Source organism: Nycticebus coucang, chromosome 21 (genome assembly GCF_027406575.1).
Source record: "Nycticebus coucang isolate mNycCou1 chromosome 21, mNycCou1.pri, whole genome shotgun sequence".
NCBI lineage: Eukaryota > Metazoa > Chordata > Mammalia > Primates > Lorisidae > Nycticebus > Nycticebus coucang.
Genome location: NC_069800.1, coordinates 64,008,210 through 64,031,446, shown reverse-complemented (window position 1 = coordinate 64,031,446; position 23,237 = coordinate 64,008,210). Strand labels below are relative to the sequence as shown.

The 23,237-nt window shown below is 48.2% G+C and overlaps 1 protein-coding gene across 6 annotated transcripts in view; it reads right to left on the bottom strand.

Annotated features, from left to right (window-relative positions):
- Positions 1-23,237, bottom strand: part of PHACTR3 (phosphatase and actin regulator 3) — a 222,029-nt gene that overhangs the window by 123,306 nt on the left and 75,486 nt on the right. Inside the window, exon 1 of one of the 6 annotated variants that reach the window (XM_053574691.1) lies at positions 17,381-17,519. The exons of 4 other annotated variants lie outside the window; for them this stretch is intronic. The gene's annotated coding sequence lies outside the window, so the exon portion shown is untranslated. Of the gene's footprint in view, positions 1-17,149; positions 17,185-17,380; positions 17,520-23,237 lie in introns of those variants that run through there. One more of the 6 variants, XM_053574694.1, reaches the window with a different exon arrangement.

Genomic DNA, 23,237 nt, shown 5'->3' with positions numbered 1-23,237 from the left:
TCACCACATTTCTCTCCCACCCCTGGCCAAGCCCCTTTGCAATGATCTTTGTTCTTCACACCCAAAGGGAATCTATTGCCCCTTCCTTTGAATCTGGACTGGCCTAGAACTTGTGCTTCCAAAAGCACATGGTGGTGGTGAGCCCATTCTGAGCCTAGAATTAAAGAGGCTTTGTACTTTTCCCCCTTGTCTAGGGCTATGCCTCCACCATGCAAGCAAACTCAGGATGAAGAACACACAGAACACAGATGAATTGCCCCAGTTATTCCAGCTCCAAACCCAGAAATGCAAAAGAGACACCAAAATCAGCCAGTCTCATACCCAACCTGCAGTTGAATATGAGTGTAGGAGGGGACCCAGCCTAAATCAGAAGAGCCACCTGGCTGAGCCCAGCCTGAAATGTCAACACATAAAATCACAACCTAAATAAATGTTATCATAAGATTCTTAAACCCTGGGATCTTACCAAAAATAGCTAAATGACACATACGATACCACCTCAAATGTCAAAAGCAGTGAAGCTACAGACAGGAGCCAGTACCTCCTCTGAGAGTCTATACCAGTGGCTGTTTGCCGTCCCCGATAGACAAAGGATGCACATCACATTCATAGCGCTCAGCGAGAAGACATCAATAGATGTGAAATCCAACATCTTAGAAACCTAAAAATTTACCTCAAATGAAAGAGACTAGCCAAAACGTAAGTCATGATTTCTCAAACTAACTCAAAGTGGTAAATGTTTTGAAAGATTTCAGCAATGGGGAAAAGGGAGACGGAAACGGATTATGTACTAGACTCAAGCACATACACGCTCCAAATAATAGCAACTCAGTCCAGGAGTGCCTCTGTGCCCAGCTCTGAGCTGAGCATTCTGTAAGCATCTCTCATTTGATCCTCACCAAACCCTAAGCCAGTTACTCTCAGGACTCTGCCTTAGGGAGCAGGCAACTGCAGCAAGGAAAGGCTAAGTAATCTGTCCAAGGTCATGCGGGTACTAATGAGGGGGACACGATCCCACGAAACCCTTGAGCCAAACCAAACCATAAGAGAACACGCAGACAATCTATGAAGATGCCTTCATTTTACAAGGGAGAAAAGTCAGGCTTAGAGACATTAAACAAATTCATAAAAGCCATTACTTCTTTTTACTGAGTATTTACTCTGTGCCAGGCAACGTTCTAAAAGTGCTATGTGCATTTTCCCATGTAACCCTCACACCCTGCAAACAAAATAGCATTATTCCATTTCACGGTGACGACTCATACTTGGAGGTTCATTATGCTGCCCAAGGTCATAAGGGAAGGAGCTGAGATTTATACCAACTGGCTAGAAAACAGGATCCAACTCTGAGCACAGCAGCCAGCACAAAGTAGGCACAGCGTCAGCAGTTGACAGGTTCTGGGTTCTCCCCCTGGCTCTGCCTTCACCTTTCTGGATCTTAGTTTCTCCTCCTCTGTAACATGGGGATGAAAAACAGCACCTGCCTCGAAGTGTTGTCTGAAGACTGACAGGTTAACTCCCTGAGAGGGAGAGAATAGTATCTATAGTCCGATAACGCTGACGTCATCAGTAGCATCCATCATCATCCACCTTCCTCCTCCCCAGAGGTCACAGTGACCCACGACAGACTCACAACCACCATAAGCCCAGGCCTCTGGCAAGGGACAGTCAAAGTCACCATTGGGCAACTGGCCAGATACTATTTATAAGTTGATGCTAACTAAAAGCGAGCAGGAACAAGGACACCTCCAGAGCTGAACCATGTGTGACCTTCTGGATTGTTACCCAGTTCTATTTATTGTCATTCCAAGCCAGTGGCCCCGCTGGGTAAATGCTTGTAAGGCTTTTGCTCCCAAGGCTGGATTTCACACGCTTCCTTGTAAGATCTTCCCCGCAAGATCAATGAAGCCAATCCTTGTGGAAGAACTTCCTTCCCACGTCAGTCATGGAAACAGAGCCGCGGTGTTGGCTAAACAGCAGCCTTCTCAGAACACTAACAGAGAAATGAACACAAATGAACACCTTTGGTCCATCCTTTCCTCTAAAGACAGCACTGCAGAAGGAGATGCTTTGATTCAAAAGATCAAGTTTAAATCACAGCAGAGCACAAGGCCAGGTATTGACACGGCCCTTGCCAGGTACTTGGAAAAATGCAGGGTCAGGGGCCAGAAGCTGCGGGTGGAAGTGGAGGAGGGGCAGGGAGGGGGCTTTTCCCGCTGATCACTCCCACAACTCATAGCGTCACTTCGATAAAATTATGTCCTCTCCATAAAATGGCAGCATTAGACAGAAGGTGCTTTAAGCATCTTCCAGGATTAAAGTTCTGTAATTCCTACATGACTAAAATCCTGCTAAAGTTACCAAGGATTAAAAAGACATATAGTGAGTAGGCTCAAATTCGTGTTTAAAAAAAATAAACAGACAAAATGCCGAAAGAGGAATAGAGATGAGGGGAGGACTTCTCTGTTATTAAGATATAGAATGCAGTGATAATAATTCAATCATGGCTTCATTCTAAGAATGAACCAATTTCAATGGGACAAAATGAAAGGTCTGAAGATAGATGTAAAATCAACTTGAATTTTATATGTTTATAAAGGAGGCAAGGAAAATCGGAGGAAGGCAAGATCATTCAACGCATGGAGTTGGGATAATTGACAGTAATCTGGAATAAAAGTAGGTTGGATCCCTCATATTTTATATCAAAATAAAGTCTAGATGGATCAAAGCTTTATGTATAAAAAAATTAAAGCATAAAGAATAAAAGAAAATCATCCTTGTTGACAGTCAGAGGAGGATTCCACAGGAGAGCAAAGGTCTTCACCAGGACACAGGAGGCCACACAGTAGCTGCAGCGGTGACAAGTGACCCTCCACGTGCAGGAAACCTGCTTTCCTGCCAGGGACACACCCCCAGCATGGATACCCTCTGTCCCGGAAGCCCCTTCCTGACAGTGCTGGCTGGAGCCCCTGCTCCTCTCAGTGCATCTGGAGACCTCCAACTCATACCAGAGTCCGTGGAAAGGCCCTTCCCAGCCCCTCTCATTGAGATGTTGCACTCCCGATGCTCCTGCAGCTGGCTTTCTACGACCATATTTCTTTGGCAATATGAACAGGGAACTAACAGCCAGTTAAATGTTCACTGCTGCAGGATCAACACAGATACCTGCCCGGGAGCAAGAGGCAGGGGTTGTGGGGATGCTGACCTGGAAGTAGTGCCCTTTCCTAGGAACCCCAGATCTGAAAGGATTCTACAACATGACGTGTCAGTGACCCAATAGGAAGAAGAAGGAAAAGGAAGAGACATTTCCTGCCTGGACCTCAGGGTACGAGCAAGTGCTCTGTGTCACGCAGTGTCCCCAACAGCTGTGGTCCCCGCCCACAGGGACACCATGCCGAAGGCCCCAGACTCTGGCTAATCACACAGGTGACCTTGGCTTTCGTGGAGCTGACAACACAGTGAGAGAGAGAGAGAGGGCAGACAGAACTCCAGCTGCGACAGTGACAGCTGGGTCTGAGCGCCCTGAGGCATGAGCCCAGAGTGCCAAAGGGCAGCTGAGGGAAAATGCGATGGGACCTGGTGAGATGGGGGTGGCTTCCTGCAGAGGGGCCGGCCGTCTAGGACCTGTGTTCCTGCTTGCTGAGGGGTGTCTGTGACTGGAGTCTCAGTGCATGTCAGAGCATGTGTCAAGATCCCCAGCTTGGAAGGCTCATGAGGCTGGAGGCACAGGGAGGGGCTGAGCAGGTGCACAGGACTGGCCTGGTGAGGAGTTCAGGGTCTTTGTTTGGGTTTTCTTCTTCTTTTTTTTTTTTTTAATTTTTTTTAATTTACAGGCCATGGGCAACAGCTGAAGAGTTTTAAGCACGATGGAACATGGGGGAGGGGCACAGACTGCCATAATGAGATGTGAGATTTGAAATGATCGCTCCAATTACCAGCAGAAACCCAATTAGACGGGCCTGGCAGAGGAAGTGGTGGGGGGGCAGGATGCAGCTGCAGCCTTCCGGGGGACCAGGAGGCCTGGAGCTCGGTGGCAGAGGCTGGAGGTGATGAGAAGCAGACAGACTTGAGGGGAGCTCAGCGCTGGGGACTCTGCCGGACAGGGAGGAGGAGGAACGTGGCAGAGGCAGGGTGACGCCCAGGTTTCTGGCGCCAGCAGTCAGGCGGAAGGTGACATTATCCCCTGGCAACATTGCAGCTTTGGGACCCCTGTCAGAGCCTCAGTTTCCTTTCATGTCAAATGAGGAGTCAGATTACTGCAAGAGCTCAAAATTGTTTCACCAACCAAGTGTAGACTCCAAATGAGTCCACACAGCATCCTGTATCCAAAGCAATCAGATGGGAGGGGACCGGGGCCCATGTCCACGGCCTGGGCTTGCTCCTCAACTATGGGTTGGCCCCTGGGGCACCCCCTAGAAAATCCCAGACAAGTGTGAAAACCCCCGGAACCCAGCAATTCCCCAGGCCCTGCCATCCCCCTGTCCCACTCTACTATTTGACGCACCACATTCCCCTGTCAAGGTCACTCCCCGGCCTGTCCTCAGACCTGCCCTCCAGTTCATGTGGCCTCTGGACATTTCAAAAACTATAACAACAGCTGCCAGGAACTGAGTTCCGCCCTGTTGAGGATGTGACCCTCCCTCCAAGGCAGCCCTCACTCACTGAGTTAAAGCTACCTGTGCACGTCTTTGCCCTCAGCCCTTGCAAACCCACATGGCAGCTCCCCTGGCACCATGATCAGCCTGTGTACAGCAAAGAAACTGGCTCCTAAGATATGCATTTAAAAATACCCGTGAGATGGTGTGGGTATATATAGCGAGAACAAAGCCGGGCACCTCAGCCCACACAGGATGCAAATATCTGTCTTGGAGAAATCTACGTTGTATCTTTTTTTTTTTTTTTCTTTTTTAGAGACAGAGTCTCACTTTGTCACCCTTGGTACAGTGCCACGGCATCACAGTTCACAGCAACCTCCAGCTCTTGGGCTTGGGCGAGTCTCTTGCCTCAGCCTCCCGAGTAGCTGGGACTACAGGTAGCTGCCACAACGCCAGGCTATTTTTTGTTGCGGTTTGGCCGGGGCCAGGTTCAAACCCACCACCCTCGGTGTATGGGGCCGGTGCCCCACTCACTGAGCCACAGGTGCCGCCCTCTACATCATCTCTTATACGGAGGCCTAAGATAGGAGCACCTCCAAATAATAGAAATCAGTGTTCCAAACAAACTCCGTGTCCCCCAACCCAAACCTCAGGGAATAAAGCTTGGTTCCTACAACATTCTCTTTGCCTTTTTGTCCTAATTATGTTCAAATAACTCTAGAAATGGAGCTGCCCCAACCTCACAGTTTGAGGAAAGTTTCATCATTAACTATTTAGTCAGCATTTATTCATTACCCCACTATGTTCCAAAAAAGGGCGTAAGACAGCTTACAAAATGCATATGCAGTTTAGAAAAAAAGATAAAATCAAGGCAAGGCCAGAGATAAAACAAATGACGGAGGAAAATTACATGATTCCACAGCTTAACTGTACAAAACGCATGCTACAGGGATTGTAGATTTGAACTGAAATTGCGTGTGGGGTTTCCTAGCAGCCCCAGTGAAGAGAGAAACATGATCAGTTACAATATTCTTAGAATCCAAAAGATAAATCCATGTAGGCTTTTCCAGTACTGATAATATCTTCCTGTGGTTCCTGATAAGGCAGGTGCTTGGGGTGAAGAGAAGCATTTCCTCAATAATGTGCCACACAGGAAAGGGGGGAGGGGCTTACATGGCCCCAAATGACCCCCAAATTCCATTCCATCCACTCCTCCAAGTCCTGTATTGTGCCTTCCACTAGAGTTTCCTGCCGATCTGTCAAAAGTTCTTATGCAATTTCCATGACTTCTATCATATATGAACATTCAGCTGCATAAGAATTCATATTTTAAAGCAACTCACTTTTTTGTACCTAAATGAATTTCTCTATTAAAGAAATTTACATCTTGGCTCTAATAGAAAAATCAGAATCAATTTCCAAAAATGTTAAATGGCCACAAGGTGATGCAATGGAAACAAGTCAATGTAATTACATTCTGGCAAGAAGTTGTGTCTCCAGGGCCCCATGCCTGAGGTTGCTCTCTGCTTGTTAGAAAAGGGAAATCGTACAGCATTACCAAAGACACAGCAGCCGCAAAATAAAAATTTCTCCTCAATATACACAACCACAAGATTAAAAGAGAATTCAAAGGGGAGATAACCATCTGACCACAGGATTCTGTGATGTTCAAAGCCCATCTGAGTTACATCTAAAATGATGTCACTCAAAAAGGGGTCCACTTCAGTGTCCTTGTTGCTGGGCAGCAACCAGGTGAGTACATGTCCTGGGTATCAGTCCTCACCTTCTTCTCTTTGAAGTGAAGTGGGACGATGTTTCTGTATGCACTGATGGAACGTATTAGTCTACAACAGACTGAAAACTTAAAAGTGGGCAAATGGGTCCTATCCCACAGAGTATAAAAAGCACTGCTCCCAAATCATCTCTGGGACTCATAGAGCATCAGTCCATACTCTGGGAAAGAGTAATCCTGCCATCAGTTTTAGGAAATTTTGTTTCCTGAGAAGTTAATGAGTCTGTTGCACTAAATGGCTACTGTAACTTGGGACCATTCATTCCCTGGTGAACCCTCCCTGTGTCCTTGCTTTCCTCTTATTAACTCACTACTGTTTTCTTTAATTCTGCTCTATTCCACCTTTCAAAATTTATTACAAGGTACTAACACAACCCTTATCACCACTATTACGATCATCATTATTATCACCATTGTCCCCATCCTCACCACCTTCATTAACATCATGATCACCATCATCATCTTCATCATCATCACCACCACAACCACTCTTACCACTGCCATAATCATCTCCATGGTCATTATCACCACCATCACCACTGTGATCACCATGATAACTACCATGATCACCATCATCATCTTCATCACCACCATCACCACAACCACTGTTACTTCAGTGTCCTTGACATTCCATCATCATCTCCATGGTCATTATCACCACCATCACCACTGTGATCACCATGATAACTACGATGATCTCCATCATCACCATAATCATCTTCATCACCATCATCTTCAGCTTCATCACCATGATCACCATCCTCACTATCATAATCTCCATGGTCATCATCACCATCACCACCATGATCACCATCATCATCTTCATCATCACCATCTTTATCTTCATCACCATCATCACCATCATCATTATCATAACCTCCATGGTCATCATCATCACCATCACCACCATGATCACCATGATAACTGCCATGATCTCTGTCATCATCATCATCATGACCACCTTTATCTTCATCACCATCATCACCATCGTCACTATCATAACCTCCATGGTCATCATCATCACCATCACCACCATGATCACCATCTTCATCTTCATCACCATTATTGTCATCATCAACACCATCATCATCACCATCTCCATGGTCATCATCATCACCAGCACTGCCATGATCACCATCATCATCTTCATCACCACCACCTTTATCTTCATCACCATCACCACCATCACCACTATCATAAACTCCATGGTCATCAACATCACCATCACCACCATGATCACCATCTTCATCTTCATCACCATTATTGTCATCATCAACACCATCATCATCACCATCTCCATGGTCATCATCATCACCAGCACTGCCATGATGACCATCATCATCTTCATCACCACCACCTTTATCTTCATCACCATCATCACCATCATCACTATCATAACCTCCATGGTCATCAACATCACCATCACCACCATGATCACCATCTTCATCTTCATCACCATTATTGTCATCATCAACACCATCATCGTCACCATCTCCATGGTCATCATCATCACCAGCACTGCCATGATCACCATCATCATCTTCATCACCACCACCTTTATCTTCATCACCAGCATTGCCGTCATCACTATCATCACCATCTCCATGGTCATCACCATCACCATCACTACTATGATAACCATCACAACTACCATGATCTCCGTCATCATCATCATGACCATCATCATCACCATCATTTCTACCCTCATTTTCATCACCATCATCACCGTCACAGCAGTTCACATTTACATAGAAATTAACATCTGACAGGCACTGAAACTATTCTGGGACTTAAAATATAACTCAGTTTTATTATCCTGCCTACAACCCTAGAAAAGGTACTATCGATATTCCCATTTTATAGATGAGGAGACTAACATACTGACAGATAAAATAAATGCTGGCCAAGGTCACCTGGCTAACAGAGAATGGGACCAGGACACACGTGGACAGTTAGCTTCCAGTTCTAAGCTCCTGGCCACCCTTCTACTCCCTTCAGTCTCATTCAACAATTGAACATGACGATGTGCCCTATAAGCCAGACACCTTACACAGGGTCAGTTCAAAGGTATGAGCTGATATTCCTGCCCTACATGTGAGCACTTTATAAATCCAGAAGAAAATCTTTCATGTAGGGCACGTTAGGCAAGGGTGGAGTCCACACCCTGCACCACAGGGATGATCCCGCCTGTCGTGCCAAGGCTCAGCGTCTGTGCATTGATGCTTCCTGGCTACTGAGGGCCTTCCGGGCTGAGCAATGGTGACACAATGCAGGGAACAACGGACAAGTGTGCCACCCTTGTGACGGACAAGGAGGAAGGAAACATAATACATCATCAAACAAAATCCTGAGGGATGGTGATAGATAATGTGGGCATTAGGACAAAAAGAGCTGCTCTCGGGAGGTGACCTTTAACCTGAGACCTGAGGAATAATGGGCTGACCAGACAACCAGGGGACAAGTGTCCTGAGAGAGGGAACAGCAACAATGACCCTGAGGTGAGAAGTAGTCTGACAAGAGGTCAGACTGTGGGGTGCTGGAAGCAGCAGAGTCAGGAACCATGACCACAGCTGGGAACGCCTCACAACGCCACTCACTGCCTTGACTCGTGAGTCCTCAGAACAGTCCCAGGAGGTGGGTATTTTCATCATCACCATTTTACAGATTAAGAAAGTAAGAAACAAAGTCCCAGAGCAAGTGTGCAGTGCAGACGGTGTTCAGACCGTGGCAGGCTGGGGCTCCTGAGTCCATGCTTCAGGGAATGGAAGAAAATGTCAGTGAGGGAGGCAGGATCCCGGAGGCCCTGGGCAGAAGCTGGACCCCAGGCCAAGGGCAGTAGGAAGCAGGACAGATCACGGTCTAGTATGTCCCCTCCTCACCGTGGGGCAGAAAGTTAGTCACAGCAGGGCAGAGAGGTACGGAGGGCCCAGCGGGAGGCTGGTATAGGTGCCCAGGAGCCACTGGCAATGGCTTGGAGCAGGACAGGGCAGAGGAGCCAGAGGTCACTGTGAGCAGAGGGACAGAGGTGGAGGAAGAGAGTCAGGATTTCACAAAGTAGGGACCCTTGATGCTCAGGCAGGATTCTGAGAGCTAGGGAGGACGGGGCAGGATGCTCCAGACCAAGGACCCATACAAGCGAAGAGGTGAGTGCCAGGCCCCAGGGTCAGGTGGCTCAGTGGCACAGAGCTGAGTGGTTTGCCTCCAGGGGCAGATTCTTTGCTCCTGCTTGCTCGCAACCAGCATCTTCAGAGCATCCCCCAGACACCTGCATGATTGTGGGTGTGATGTTACAACTGGTCAGCAGATCCCACTCGCCAGGGCCTCTTAGCCCAAGGAAGGCATGAGGTGCTTCAGGATTCCTGCAGCCAAGGTCGTGCAGGCAAACCATGCAACAGATAGTGGGAAGGACCTCGGAGTCCCCAAATCCCTTCTAAGGCTGAGAGAAGTCTGATTCTGTTTACAAACTTCCCAGGACAGTGAACTCCCTCCCTCGAGTCAACTGCAGGTGGACAGCAGATCACACCCACTTCCAGCACAAAACACTGGGCCGCCCGGGCCTGTCCTCAGACCGCCCACGAAAATAATACTCTGCAAAAGCTCCTCGGTGCAAAGGCAGCCCCAGGCAGATGCCACGAAGCAAAGCCCACCACCAAAACACCATGATCTTTACTGCCTCCTTCTGTAATAGAAAAGGCTAATCCTGTCTTGCCAGGAAAGCTTGTAATGTTGAAAAAGAGGGGGGCTCCAAAAAATAAACACAAGAGAAAGTATTAAGGAAGCAGATGACTTATTTAAAAAGTAGGAACCCCAGTGAGAATTATCAGGGAGAAGCGTACACTCAGAGGGAATGGAAACCCTGTTCCTTCCTGGCTGCTCCCAGTGCCACATGCTGGAGCCATGCTGGAAAATGTCTCACCTGCACCTTCCAAGGCTTTCATCCCCCAAGTCTGTTCTAGAATAAACAGCCCCAATCTCTCTCAGAAGTCTTGCAAAGAGTAGTTTGCCAACGTCCTTCAGAAAACATATGGTCCCAAAGTGACCAGCCCCCACCAACCCCCCAGGGTCAAGGAGAACCCCAAGCTCCCTTCTTCCCTTCTCTCCAGGTATCAGCCTCTCAGCTCACTGTCTTCCCAAGGGCCAGGCACATGTAAGAGGGTAAAAGGGGATACCTGGACCCAGAACAACGTAACAGAAGCGGGTGTCTTTTCATTTCCCCTCTAATCTTCCAGGAATGTCAAGATGAGGGTCTTAGTTTGGTGCTACAAGGCCTCTGACACCCCTGACACTTTCTGACCTCTGTGTTTGAATTAGTACCGAAGGTTCTCTGGCTCAGAACCCTTGTTGAGAGACTGCGTCTAGTTTGAACTAAATGTTGTTGTTTTGTAGTCAATGTCATATTTTAGGGTTACTTTTTATCAAAGGTGAATGATATTGTGTTTCTACTTAAAGTTTTAGTTAGGGCGCCGGCCCCATATGCCGAGGGTGGCGGGTTCAAACCCAGCCCCGGCCAAACTGCAACAGAAAAATAGCCGGGCGTTGTGGCGCGCGCCTGTAGTCCCAGCTGCTCGGGAGGCTGAGGCAAGAGAATCATGTAAGCCCAAGAGTTAGAGGTTGCTGTGAGCCGTGTGACGCCACGGCACTCTACCCGAGGGCGGTACAGTGAGACTCTGTCTCTACAAAAAAAAAAGGTATCCTTTTAAAATGATTCATTTAAGCGGAAAAAAAAAAAAGACTTGGATTAAAAGAAAATATTCAGCAAGTTAGACTACAGGTGGCAGACAAATGACTAAGTTTGGGCGTGAGCATGTCAGCTCACATCACCTAGACTCAACTGCTTGCTGCCTCCCAAATGCACAGCTTCAGGCCTGATCTCGCTCCCTGGTTCACAGGTCTGCCGCCAATTGACAATCTGTCATCTTTTTGTGGATGTCTGATGGACGTTGCAGATGCAGTGCGGCCAAATTTGAATCCCCCATCCCCCCACCTGCTCTACCTAAGGCCATCCCCTCCCAGGCCAGGAAGGACACTCTGCCCTTCTGATGCTCAGGACAAAACCTGTGGCCAGTGTGTTCCTTCTTTGCCCACCTAGTCCCCCAGCCAGCCCCCTTGGCTCCTCCTTCTAGATGCATCCACATCTGCGGTGCTAGCCATGGCCAGTCACCATCATCTCACTCTGGACTACAGCGGTGGACACTAGACTGGTTCGCCCTTTGCTACTCCAGCCCTTTTCTTAAACCATGTGATGGATCATGACTCTCCAAATGCCAAACTCCCAAGGGCTCCAAATTGCACTCAAAGCAAAAGCCAAAGTTGTGGCAGTGGCCCAACCCATGACCTCCTTCCTTCTCTCCTGTCCCCCTCCCTAACAACCTCATGCAGCAGCAGCCACCAGGGGCCCCTCACTGTTCCTGGAACCCACCTGGGGAGTTCTCACTCAGAGCCTTTGCACAGGGAGCTTCCTTCCCCGTAGCCACATGGCCCACTTCCTCACCACCTCCGAGACCTCACTCAAATGTCACTTCCCTACTGACTTTGACCCTGATACTCTAATTTTATTCAATTGTCCGTCACCCATCACACTCTGCCCTACGTGTCCTGTTTGTTTCTCACAATACTCATGAGATGGTTGGTTCAATACTCATGCAGGCTGGTTCTCTACTGGGTCCACAGGTGCCTTCCCCAGCAGCGTGCACACAGCCCCTGCAGCCCAGCAGTCAAGGCTGCTCTGCCCACCCCAACACCAGGACAGTGTGTGCACACATGCCCTGGGAGCCCAGTAGACATGGGTTCAGTTAAGTGAAGAGGCTCAAATCCTGCTTGGGCCTGCTGTTTGCAGGACCTGAGCAGCAAGTTTTGTAAATCTGAGCTTCTCCTTGTTGGCTCAGCCCCCCAGCAGTCTGTGGAGACATCTGGTGGGCTCCTGACTACAATGGCCACATTATTGATGCTTTTATTGATTTTCCTTATCTACCTATTTGATTAACCTGCCAAGCTGCTGAGCTCAATGTTGAAGGCTCAGAACCTGGGATGGAGCCCTGGGCATTCCTTTAGAGACCTTGGGTGGTCACTACTGCCATTGTCAAAATGGTTGACAGATTTTCTGAACATACAGAAAAGTAGAAAAAAACACAGTAGAATGAAAAAATCACATACAAACCCCCCAGACCGCACAACTGTGAACATCTTCCTGTATTTCCTTGGTGTGATCCCACAAGTGTGAGTGTGTATGAGAGAGAGAGAGCTCCCTTAAAAGACCTGCCCCATAGGGAAGAATTGGGCTGGGCAAAATTTTTCTCCAACAGGCCAGGTAGTAAATACTTTTGGTGGTGTGGGCCTAGGGCCTCTGTCTCAACTACTTAACTCAGCTGGAATGCGGGTGTAGAAATGTGTAAGGGCATGGGTGTGGCGGTGTTCCCCCACCATGCCCATTATTTCCAAAACCAGGCAGTAGTCCACAAACCTTCATCAAAATAATAACTTGCACATAATTAAACTTTTCTGTAAGTGGCTCTTGTAAAATCCCTGGGTGGAATCCTTCTGGGCCCCAGAGAGCTCTGTCAGGAAGCGTCAGCAGACAGCAGGGGAAGGACCAGGAAGGAGGAGGGAGGTGGGAGGGAAGGGAAGGGACAGACAGGGAGGAGGGGTGAAAAGGAAGGGGAGGGGATGGGAGAGGGAAAGGGAAAGAATGAGGAGAAAAAGGAGCAGGGAGCAGGAGGGCGCTGGGTTTGTCCACTGCACGCACCCAGCACATCTGGAGCAACACAGCTGTGAACAGCACTGATCTACCCACACCGGGCTGTGAACAGCACTGATCTACCCACACCGCGCTGTGAACAGCACTGATCTACCCACACCGCGCTGTGAACAGCACTGATCTACCCACACCGCGCTGTGAACAGCACTCATCTATCCACACCGCGCTGTGAACAGCACTGATCTACCCACACCGCGCTGTGAACAGCACTTGTCTACCCACACCGCGCTGTGAACAGCACTCGTCTACCCACACCGTGCTGTGAACAGCACTCATCTATCCACACCGCACTGTGAACAGCACTGATCTACCCACACCGCGCTGTGAACAGCACCTGTCTACCCACACCGCGCTGTGAACAGCACTCATCTACCCACACCGCGCTGTGAACAGCACTCATCTATCCACACCGCGCTGTGAACAGCACTGATCTACCCACACCGCGCTGTGAACAGCACTCATCTACCCACACCGCGCTGTGAACAGCACTGATCTACCCACACCGCGCTGTGAACAGCACTCATCTACCCATACCGCGCTGTGAACAGCACTCATCTACCCACACCGCGCTGTGAACAGCACCTGTCTACCCACACCGCGCTGTGAACAGCACCTGTCTACCCACACCGCGCTGTGAACAGCACCTGTCTACCCACACTGCAATGTGAACAGCACCGGTCTACCCACACCGCGCTGTGAACAGCACCTGTCTACCCACACCGCGCTGTGAACAGCACTGATCTACCCACACCGCGCTGTGAACAGCACTCATCTACCCACACCGCGCTGTGAACAGCACTCATCTACCCACACCGCGCTGTGAACAGCACTCATCTACCCACACCGCGCTGTGAAAAGCACCTGTCTACCCACACTGCACTGTGAACAGCACCTGTCTACCCACAACGCGCTGTGAACAGCACCTGTCTACCCACAACGCGCTGTGAACAGCACCTGTCTACCCACACCGCGCTGTGAACAGCACCTGTCTACCCACACTGCGCTGTGAACAGCACCGGTCTACCCACACCGCGCTGTGAACAGCACCGATCTACCCACACCGCGCTGTGACCAGCACCGGTCTACCCACACCGCGCTGTGAACAGCACCGGTCTACCCACACCGCGCTGTGAACAGCACCGATCTATCCACACCACACACACACAAGAGAAAAGCTGTGCCCGAGCCCGATTGTTGTGTTTACCATGTGAATAGGACTTCTGAACATGCAGGGAAGTATTAAGAATAGTAAGAGGCTGGGCACAGTGGCTAACAGGTGTAATGCCAGCACTCTGGGAAGTTGGAGACCAACCTCAACAAGAGTAAGGCCCCATTTCTACAAACAAACAAACAAAAACATAGAAAAATTAGCCGGACATAGTGGTGGGCACCTGTAGTCCCACATACGCAGGAGGCTGAGGCAGGAAGATCCCTCGTGCCCAGGAGTTTGAGGCTGTAGGGAGCTACGATCACATCACTGCTCATCACTTTAGCTGGAAAGGCTAGGTGACAGAGTGAGACTGGGTCTGAAAAACTAAAACTAAGAAAAGGACAATATGGACACCTATAGCTCCAGCGATCGCTACTACTTTGCTGTATGTTCTGCATACACTGCTGGCCATCTCAAAAGAAGCTGTCTAAATTGTGACGCTTTAGCCCCAGACAGCTCAGCCTTCCTCCTTTCAAAATAACATCCTGGCATCGGACTCGATTACGTACATTCTCTCAGCCATCTGATAGGGAGTCCCTGTCAGGGCCTTTTATTTAAATTTCAATTTCTTCCACCTTCAACCACCTGGACAAGATACATGGACAACTGAAAATCTCGCCATCTGTATGTTTCTTAAATTGGCTCTGCTGTCACAGGCGTCACCCACCCCCTAAATATTTACTGTCCATCCACTGTGATCTCCATCTGGGACTCAAAGTGTGGCTCCGGGAAGGGCACCAGCACCACCTGGCAAACAGCAAGAGACGCGAATCTTTTGCCCACCCCAGAGCTGCTAACTCAGAAACCGCAGGTGGAGCGGTAAGTGCTGGTGTGAAAAGCCACCTTCAGGAGGGTCTGAAGCAGCTTCTGACACGGAGAGCCGCTGCTCCCCGCCTTCTGGTCTCCCGGCAGGAGCACCTTCCCTGCCCTTGAGTGATCCTGGCCAGGGAAACTAGCAGTAGGAAAATAAATAAATGAAAGGACAGATTTTACTCCTTTTTTTTAAGGCTAGTCGATAACACTGTGACTTTCCTCCTAAAAAATAACAAAGTAATAGGCTTGGGCAAGGACCATTTTGCCCCACAAAACATGGATTACAGACCACAGTAACCTCTGCAAATAGATGAGATTCAGCTGTGACATGTCAAATTATGTCAAGTTGCAATGAAGAAAGGAAGCTAAAAATAGCAGCACAGGCTCAGCCCCACGGCTTGGGATCAGCAACCTCAGGCTGGAGAGAAACAGCCTCTAGCCACCCTTCCCGGTCCTGAGCGGCCACAGACTGGAGGCCAGAGCTCCTGGCCATATGTCATAGTCTTCCTGCCAGCCACTCCACAGGCCCAAGCATGGGGCTCCAGGGCAGGCAGGAGCGAGCAGGTTGCTCCTGGGAATGGTATTTTATACTTTAAAAATAGAATGTTCTGCGCATACACGATATGAACAGTCACCCCACAAGCAAAGCTACTGCATTATGTAACAGCCATGTCTTGAAACCCCACAAGCACCCTCTGCAGCTGTATCACCTTGACTCAGGGCACGGACCAAAGAGTTAATACCCTCCCCCCCAAAAAAAAATAAAACGTGGGGGGAAATGTCTCTATTTATTCCACAGGGAAAGAGAATTTTGCAAACTGTCAAGCTACCTATGGGCGGGGCCCAGAAAGGGAAGCTAAGGTGCAGTAAAGAAAGAATGTATTGGGTTATAGCTTTCATATGAAAGCTACGAATTAGTTTCATAGTAGGGCTGAATACATTGGGTACGCCATGATTGCGTTAATGTACACAGCTATGATTTAATAATAATAATAAAAAGAAAGAATGTATTTTCACAACGGCTTCTTCTGTTAGTTCATGGGGTGAAAGTTGTGAAATTAAACAGCAGCAAATTTGCAGATCGTCTTACTGGCAAGGTTTATTTGTGAGAGTTGTACCTCCCTGACAACTGAAACAGTGGCCCCGGGACAAACTTCCTCCTGGGCCTCTCAGAAGTGAAACAATACACCTGTGATGATTTCTGAATGAACCTCAGCCATGGTATTTTTTTTTCCCTGATTCGATATTCTTAGATTTTATAAGGAGTTACCCTCATTATGCATTTGCATAATTCCATAATTCATCCTCAGAGAATAACATGCAAACCACAGCCCACCCAGGGACTGGTAAATGCCATCTTTCCTGATTCTCTAAGGAGGAGGCAAGCATTTCAGAGGAGGGGTTAAGCATGCAGACAGCTTCCCCACTCCTGAAGTTTGGGGGATCCAGAGTCACCATTTCCCACCAGCTCAAAAAAAAATCTCTGTAGCTTAGAAACACAGCAGAGCACCTTCAGAAACCAATTTTCTGAAGTCCAAGAAGGTAATGCTCCCCACGCCAACATTCAGAGGGAGTTTCCCCTTCTTCTTTGGCCCCCACTCCAGACACCCCAGTTCACCTGTGAACTACTTAGCAGAACCCCAAATCCACAAATGGTACTAAATACAAAATCACACAAAAGCATGAGGTGCACTCCCTCCGCCCCCACCCAGATGGACTCACTGGGGCCAGACCCCAAGGGGCAATGGCTCCTATGGTGGAATATGGATTCTTTAAGCCTGCACAGCTGGAAGCCTACTCTACTTTGAATTTTTACAAAACCCTGCTTAAGAGTAGGACACTGGCAGTCAAAATGCATATCAGTGACAATCTATTCTTTCCTGGAAACTATCTTACAATCTGGAGATAAAAAGGCATCCAAGTGGAAATTTTATTTTTAGCCCAGAAGTAATAGGTTAAAATAACATTCACACAGAAACAAAGACCTTCGGGGCTCTTTCTGGGCTCTGTGGCTCAGGGCTGATCCCGATCTGACCTGCTAGATCACTCCTCCCGACTGCGGTCCTCTGATTTAAAAAAAAAAAAAAAAAAAAAGCCACTCTCCTCTGGCCCTGCTGCTGCTGGAATTTGCAAAGATTTTCCCTTGAAGAGGCTGCCCTCTATAAAGATACCCACCCCTCTGTCCCACCTGCAGTGCCTGGGGCAATTCAACTTACCTTAGGGTCAAAGAATGGTTCCGGATGAAAACCCTCATCTTCTCAAGAAAGTCTGCTTTTCCTGAAGACTCCTGAGTCCTTTCTCCAGAACCTCCTCAGAGGTAGGATTGGCCCATGGCCCCCACCCCACAGAGCTCACCCTGCTTGTTGGAAACTAGCTCGTTCCCTGAAAAAAAACCCTCTAGCCCAGCGTAGCACTGCAATTGTCAGGAAGCTCCTGTCTGCCTTTTGGGGCGAAGACCATTATTATCTGTAAACATTTTTAAATATAGACACTGCAGGAGTCAGGGGTGGGGGCGGGGTGAGAAGGGCAACCAGGGCCTGCGGAACCAGCTCTGGGGACTGAGTGCCTGGCCCCTGCCAAGCCTCTGTGCTGCTTGCTGCCTGGTCCCAGCTCCTCGCTATGCCCGAGATTTGTCACCCTGCACCGCCAGGACACTGCCCAGCCTGGCAGCTGGCTGGAGCCTTGCAGAAAACACCTGAACCCAAGTCCTAAGCCACACACACACAAAACGCACTACACCACAATGTCTCCGTGTTCCCGCCCCTCCCTCCACTGCTGCCACAGTGACCTTGGTGACCTTAGGCAGAGGGGACCCACTGCCACCTTAGATCGGGGCCGTTCCTGCACCCACCGGTGCCACCACCTGCTGTCTGGGTGACCCTGGGGACGGCCTCCCTTCTTTGCACACACTGGGCCCCTCCAGCCCTCCTCCAGTTGGGTCTCTGCTACATGCAAACCTAATCATATCACTCTCTGCTTAAAAGCCTTCACTTCTTCCCTTCTGTTTTTAGGGTAAAATCCAAGTTCCTGTGCAGAGCTACAAAGCCTCGGTGACAGCCCCTGACATTTGACCTGTCAGTAGGACCTGTCATTCCACCCTCCCTGCCATCTCCTCTGCCCCAACATCCCAGTCCCTCCTATGGGAGCCCTGCTCCTTCCCACATCACCACCTCTCACGACTCATCTGGGGACCATTCCTCTCTGAGTGATCTCAGGGTAATGCCTGTTCCTGTAGGATCCACCTCTGTGCCCAGCCCAGCCCACCTGGTGTGAGGGTGAGTCTCCCTGCAAATGCCCCTCGGCACACTGAGCGTCCTGGCACAACCCACGTGTCACTGCGTGCAGTGTCTGTCTCTCCCTCAAGGCTCCCCCTGCTCACTGCCAGGACCCCAGCACCTAGTAGACGCAGCCAGATCTGCTGTGAGAGAATGAGTGACGCACAAGTGCACGCGGAGAGCCCGTGGGGCACGAGGTTCCGTCTTTAAATGGTCTCCTAGGCAGCTCCAAGCACAGCACACCATGGCAAATCCCTTTCGAGAGGGAGGGTGACGAAAAACTGGCCCAACCCAAAGTATCCACCGTGCAGAGCGGAGCCCACAGCAGGCCACACTGCCATGACCCGTCACCTGTGCACGGGGAAGCCAGGAGGAATGTCGTTGTTCACACTATCTAACCACGGAAGCCCGCCGCATGTGCAGATCACGTTTCCATCTGATTAGAGGCCCTGAACACTCCCACCGAGAGGCAGGTCTGTCACCGTACGACCAGCCTGGAGTCGAAGGTGCCAAGGCCACACACGTGCAAGAAACATGGCCCCAGAAGGAAACCCAAGCTGGACAGTCACCAAACGTGTTTAAGAGGACTTGGCCAAACACTCACTGGTACGTGGTGCAGCCTTGGGGAGGGGAGGCAAAGGGCCATGTCCTAAAACAGGGGTCCTGGCACCCGTCCAGACAGCATCGTGACAGCAATGGCCATTCAGCCGTGTCCTCACAGTAGGGAATGACGTTGGAATCACACACCTGAGAACACAGCCATCAAAGAACAGCCCAGAGCTGCTGGAGACAGAGCTCTCTTCTTCACACTGCCTGAATTCAGAGCAAAGTCGCAGCACCCGAGCCTGTCCCCAGGCCTGAGCCAGGTTTTCCTTTCCCTGCAAGGTAATGGGAAGGCCTGAAATCTCAGACAATCCACCAGCCACTTTAAAATTCTGAAAGTGACGTGAGCAACACGGGAACGGATGTGTACAGACATGCAGGCAGATGCGTTCAAGTTGCTGCGTTCTCCTTGCCCGCCAGAATTTTGGGAAAGTAAAAGACAATAAATAAGAGAAAATAGAAAGTTTATTCCAGCAAGGACGTAATGAACAAGAAAATTCCCTTCTTCATAATTTTCACAGGCAGAGACAGGGACTGTTGTAGGCTTTCCCTCTTTAGTTGTCTAAAGTAGAAATGTGTCCTGAAGTCACACACCTTCTGGCCCTCTAAGAGAATGATGTCCTTTCTGGGGACACATGGTGTTTACAGGTGACCAACATTTTAAGAAACCCAAAACAGTAAGGAATTTGCCAGCGGACGGCAGTCACTCTGACAGTGGGCAGTGAGAGGCATTTGTCATCCACGGGAGGAAGAAGGGACTTGCAAACATTGCAGTGGAATCCTGAAGGCCAGACTCCCCAGCACAGAGTGGGTTTTAAACCCCTGGCTGCTCATTCTCACAGGTGTTCACAGGACTAAACCAAGACCCCTGAAAGAGCCTCCCAACCCTGAGACATGTGGGGCCTCCCCCCAGGTGAAAGGCAGCTGCCCTCTGGAAGTGGGGGGCTAAGGAAGAAACTCAAGAAAAATCCACCATGAACCACGAAACAACAGACACTGGCGAGACGCGGAGATACTTGTACACCGTTGGTGGGACTGCAAATTAGGACAACCCCTCTGGAAAACAGTATGGAGAGTTCTCAGATAGATAAATATGGACCTACCATTCAACCCAGCCACCTCACTACTAGGTAACTACCCCAAAGAAAAGAAATCATTTTATCCAAAAGACGCCTGTACCCAAATGTTTATTGCAGCACAATTCACAATTGCAAAGATGTGGAATCAACCCAAAAGCCCATCCATGTACGAATGGATTAAGAAAATGGGGTGTGTGTGCACCACAGAGTACAACCCGGCCCTAACGAAGGATGAATCAGCACCTTTTGTAGCAACTTGGGAGGAACTGGAGGCCATTACCTGAGTGAAGAAACACCACATGTAGTGTCTAATAAGCTGGAACGAACAGATGAGCACACAAGTTGCACAGAGGGAAGCAAAATGATTGGAAATTAAGCAGGTGATGCTCTCCTGGGCCTCCACCTTACAGACAGCAGATGGTGGCACTTCTCAGCCTTCACAATCACACAACTCAATGCCCCCCGTGACTCATAGGATGGAGATAGATGCATATTGGTTGTGTTTCTCGGGAGGACCTGACCCACACTGCACTACCGTGGCATGGAGAGCATCCTCCTTTCCCTCTGTGGTCATCTAATATTCCCGTGTGGATAAACCACCATTTACCCAACCACCCACTGTTCAGGCCTATGTGGCTGGTTTCTAACATTTTCCTATAACAAATAATGACAAAATGAACAGCCTTGCATAGGTACTATTTTATTGCCAAGGTATTTGGACATAGATTCCTAGAAGTAGAATTACTGGTTCAAAGGGTAACAACATGTGTAATTTCGCTAACTATAGGCAAATTTCCTTCCACAAGGTTTATATGGCCAGTTTGTGCTGGCAATGTGACATGATGTTTTAATTATTATTATTATTTTTTTTTTTTTGCATTTTTTGGCCGGGGCTGGACTTTAACCTGCCACCTCCAGCATATGGGGCCATCGCCCGACTCCTTTGAGCCACAGGCACTGCCCTGTTTTAATTTTTTTAATTCCTATTTTTATTTTTCACATTACTTAATAGACACTGGCAGACCATGCTGGCAACCAACCATGGGGTGATAGTTGATAATTCACCAGCTACTTCAGTTGCTAGCTCCTGACGTAAAATTTTATATTACTTTAGCAAGTGCAGTCTAATGGTGTGATTTCTTTTGAACAATTTCTACACACACACATTCATGCATCCAATAGTCAGAATTAACAAAGACTAATATCTTCACCTAGTTACTTAAGATGACTTTTCTTTTCAGTAGAAGAAATGAAGCATTATAGACTGAGTTTAAGCCTCTACGTGCAGCCCAGGAGCCCCATCACAGCCCCAACTCTGCCACCACTACAGAGGCAACAAGTCCAATGACAGTGATGAGAGTGGACCCTCCTGCTCACGAGCTCCCTTTCCTCCATGGGGGATGTATCCCCTGCCCCTGTCCATTTGCTACTCAAACATCCAGGGGAAACGTCCCTGGATAACTCTCCTACTGCCCTGGCTGTAATTTCCTCTAGGCAGAGTCTGGAGAGGGTTTCCTGGGTTTCCAGCTCAGGGACACAAGCCACATCGCTGTCCACTCAATTAAGTGGGCCGTGCACAGGGGCTCTTGCTTCCCCACCCTTTGGCAACACTTGCCATTGCTATGTGGGTTGATTTTTGTCTGTCTGCTGGGTGTAAATAGTAACTCATTGCTTTAACTTGTATTGAAAAGGTTTTTAAAAACAACAGTGTCTTCCTTTAATGAGAAAATTTACTTTCACTTGGCTTTTTAAAATGTATGTCCCCTCCCCACAGGAACAATTAACATAATATAAAAGATACTTATTCTCGCTGGCTTAGTGTGTAGGGCACCAGCCCCATATACTGAGGGTGGTGGGTTCAAACCCGGCCCCAGCCAAATTGCAACAAAAAAATAGCCGGGCATTGTGGTGCACCTGCCTATAGTCCCAGCTACTCAGGAGGCTGAGGCAAGAGAATCGCCTAAGCCCAGGAGTTGGAGGTTGCTGTGAGCTGTGACGCCACGGCACTGTACCAAGGGCAACAATATGAGACTCTGTCTCTTAAAAAAAAACAAGACACTTATTCTCATCTCTGAGAACCTAAAACCTTCATGTCTGTAGCCCTTCATGTAAATCTTGGGATGTGCAGATATATAAGGTATCCATCAAGTTTGTGTGTAATTTACTATATGAAACTGTTTTAAATTGCACATGGACTTGAAGTCCACCCTGTATACAGTATATACATTATTAATTTTAGAGAAGAATGAAAACATAAGCATCAGACCCATTGGAATGTCCCCAGATGATTTTCAGAACTGACGGTTCTGCTGATATGTTAAGATTTCTTTGTTCACAGCAAAAACACAGATTTCCAAGAATCCTGTCTTAGAAAATAGGACCAAAACCCCTGCACATTTTATAATATATTATGACTATTATTCTGTATACAGAGCCTAGTATTTCATTCTTTATAGTTTGAATTTTTGCTCATGTACCAAAAGAAATTCTTCCAGAGTCCCATTATATCTATTTCTATAGCCATAAAAACAAAATAAATGCACATGTATAAATTATTCATCTATATTTTGACAGATATGCCAAATTTACCTTTTTACCTTTAGGTATAAAACAATATTAGGAGGTGGGTTTTTTTGTAATTTTTAGCGTGTAAAGGTAAACACTGATTGAGTGCTTGGGGACAGTTTGTATCTTACTTGGAAGGCACACTCCCAGTTCATCAGAGACACCCTTACATTACAGAAGATTCCACTCATTGTTAACTGACTTAAGAACTGGAAAAAAACTCCAAAATAATCAATTTGTATTGGCATCTGGGTTCTGAACTGGAATTAGCAGTAATCCAGTTCAGATTACCATCCAACTGTAATCCTAACAGGATGGCTTTTTAATAGGCTGAGGCACGAGAAGGTCTTTAAGCCCAAATAAAAATAAATACAAGCTCAATAAAACCCCGACTATCCATCATAGTATCAGAAAATCCACCTTATGTAATTTCACTCTCAAGTTACAACGTGAAATATATACAGTATTTAAGAAAGCAAGCACAGGACAGCTATGTGCAATTATCCCTTCGTTGAATTTACTTTATTAATGAGTGTGACTGTGTGTAACAC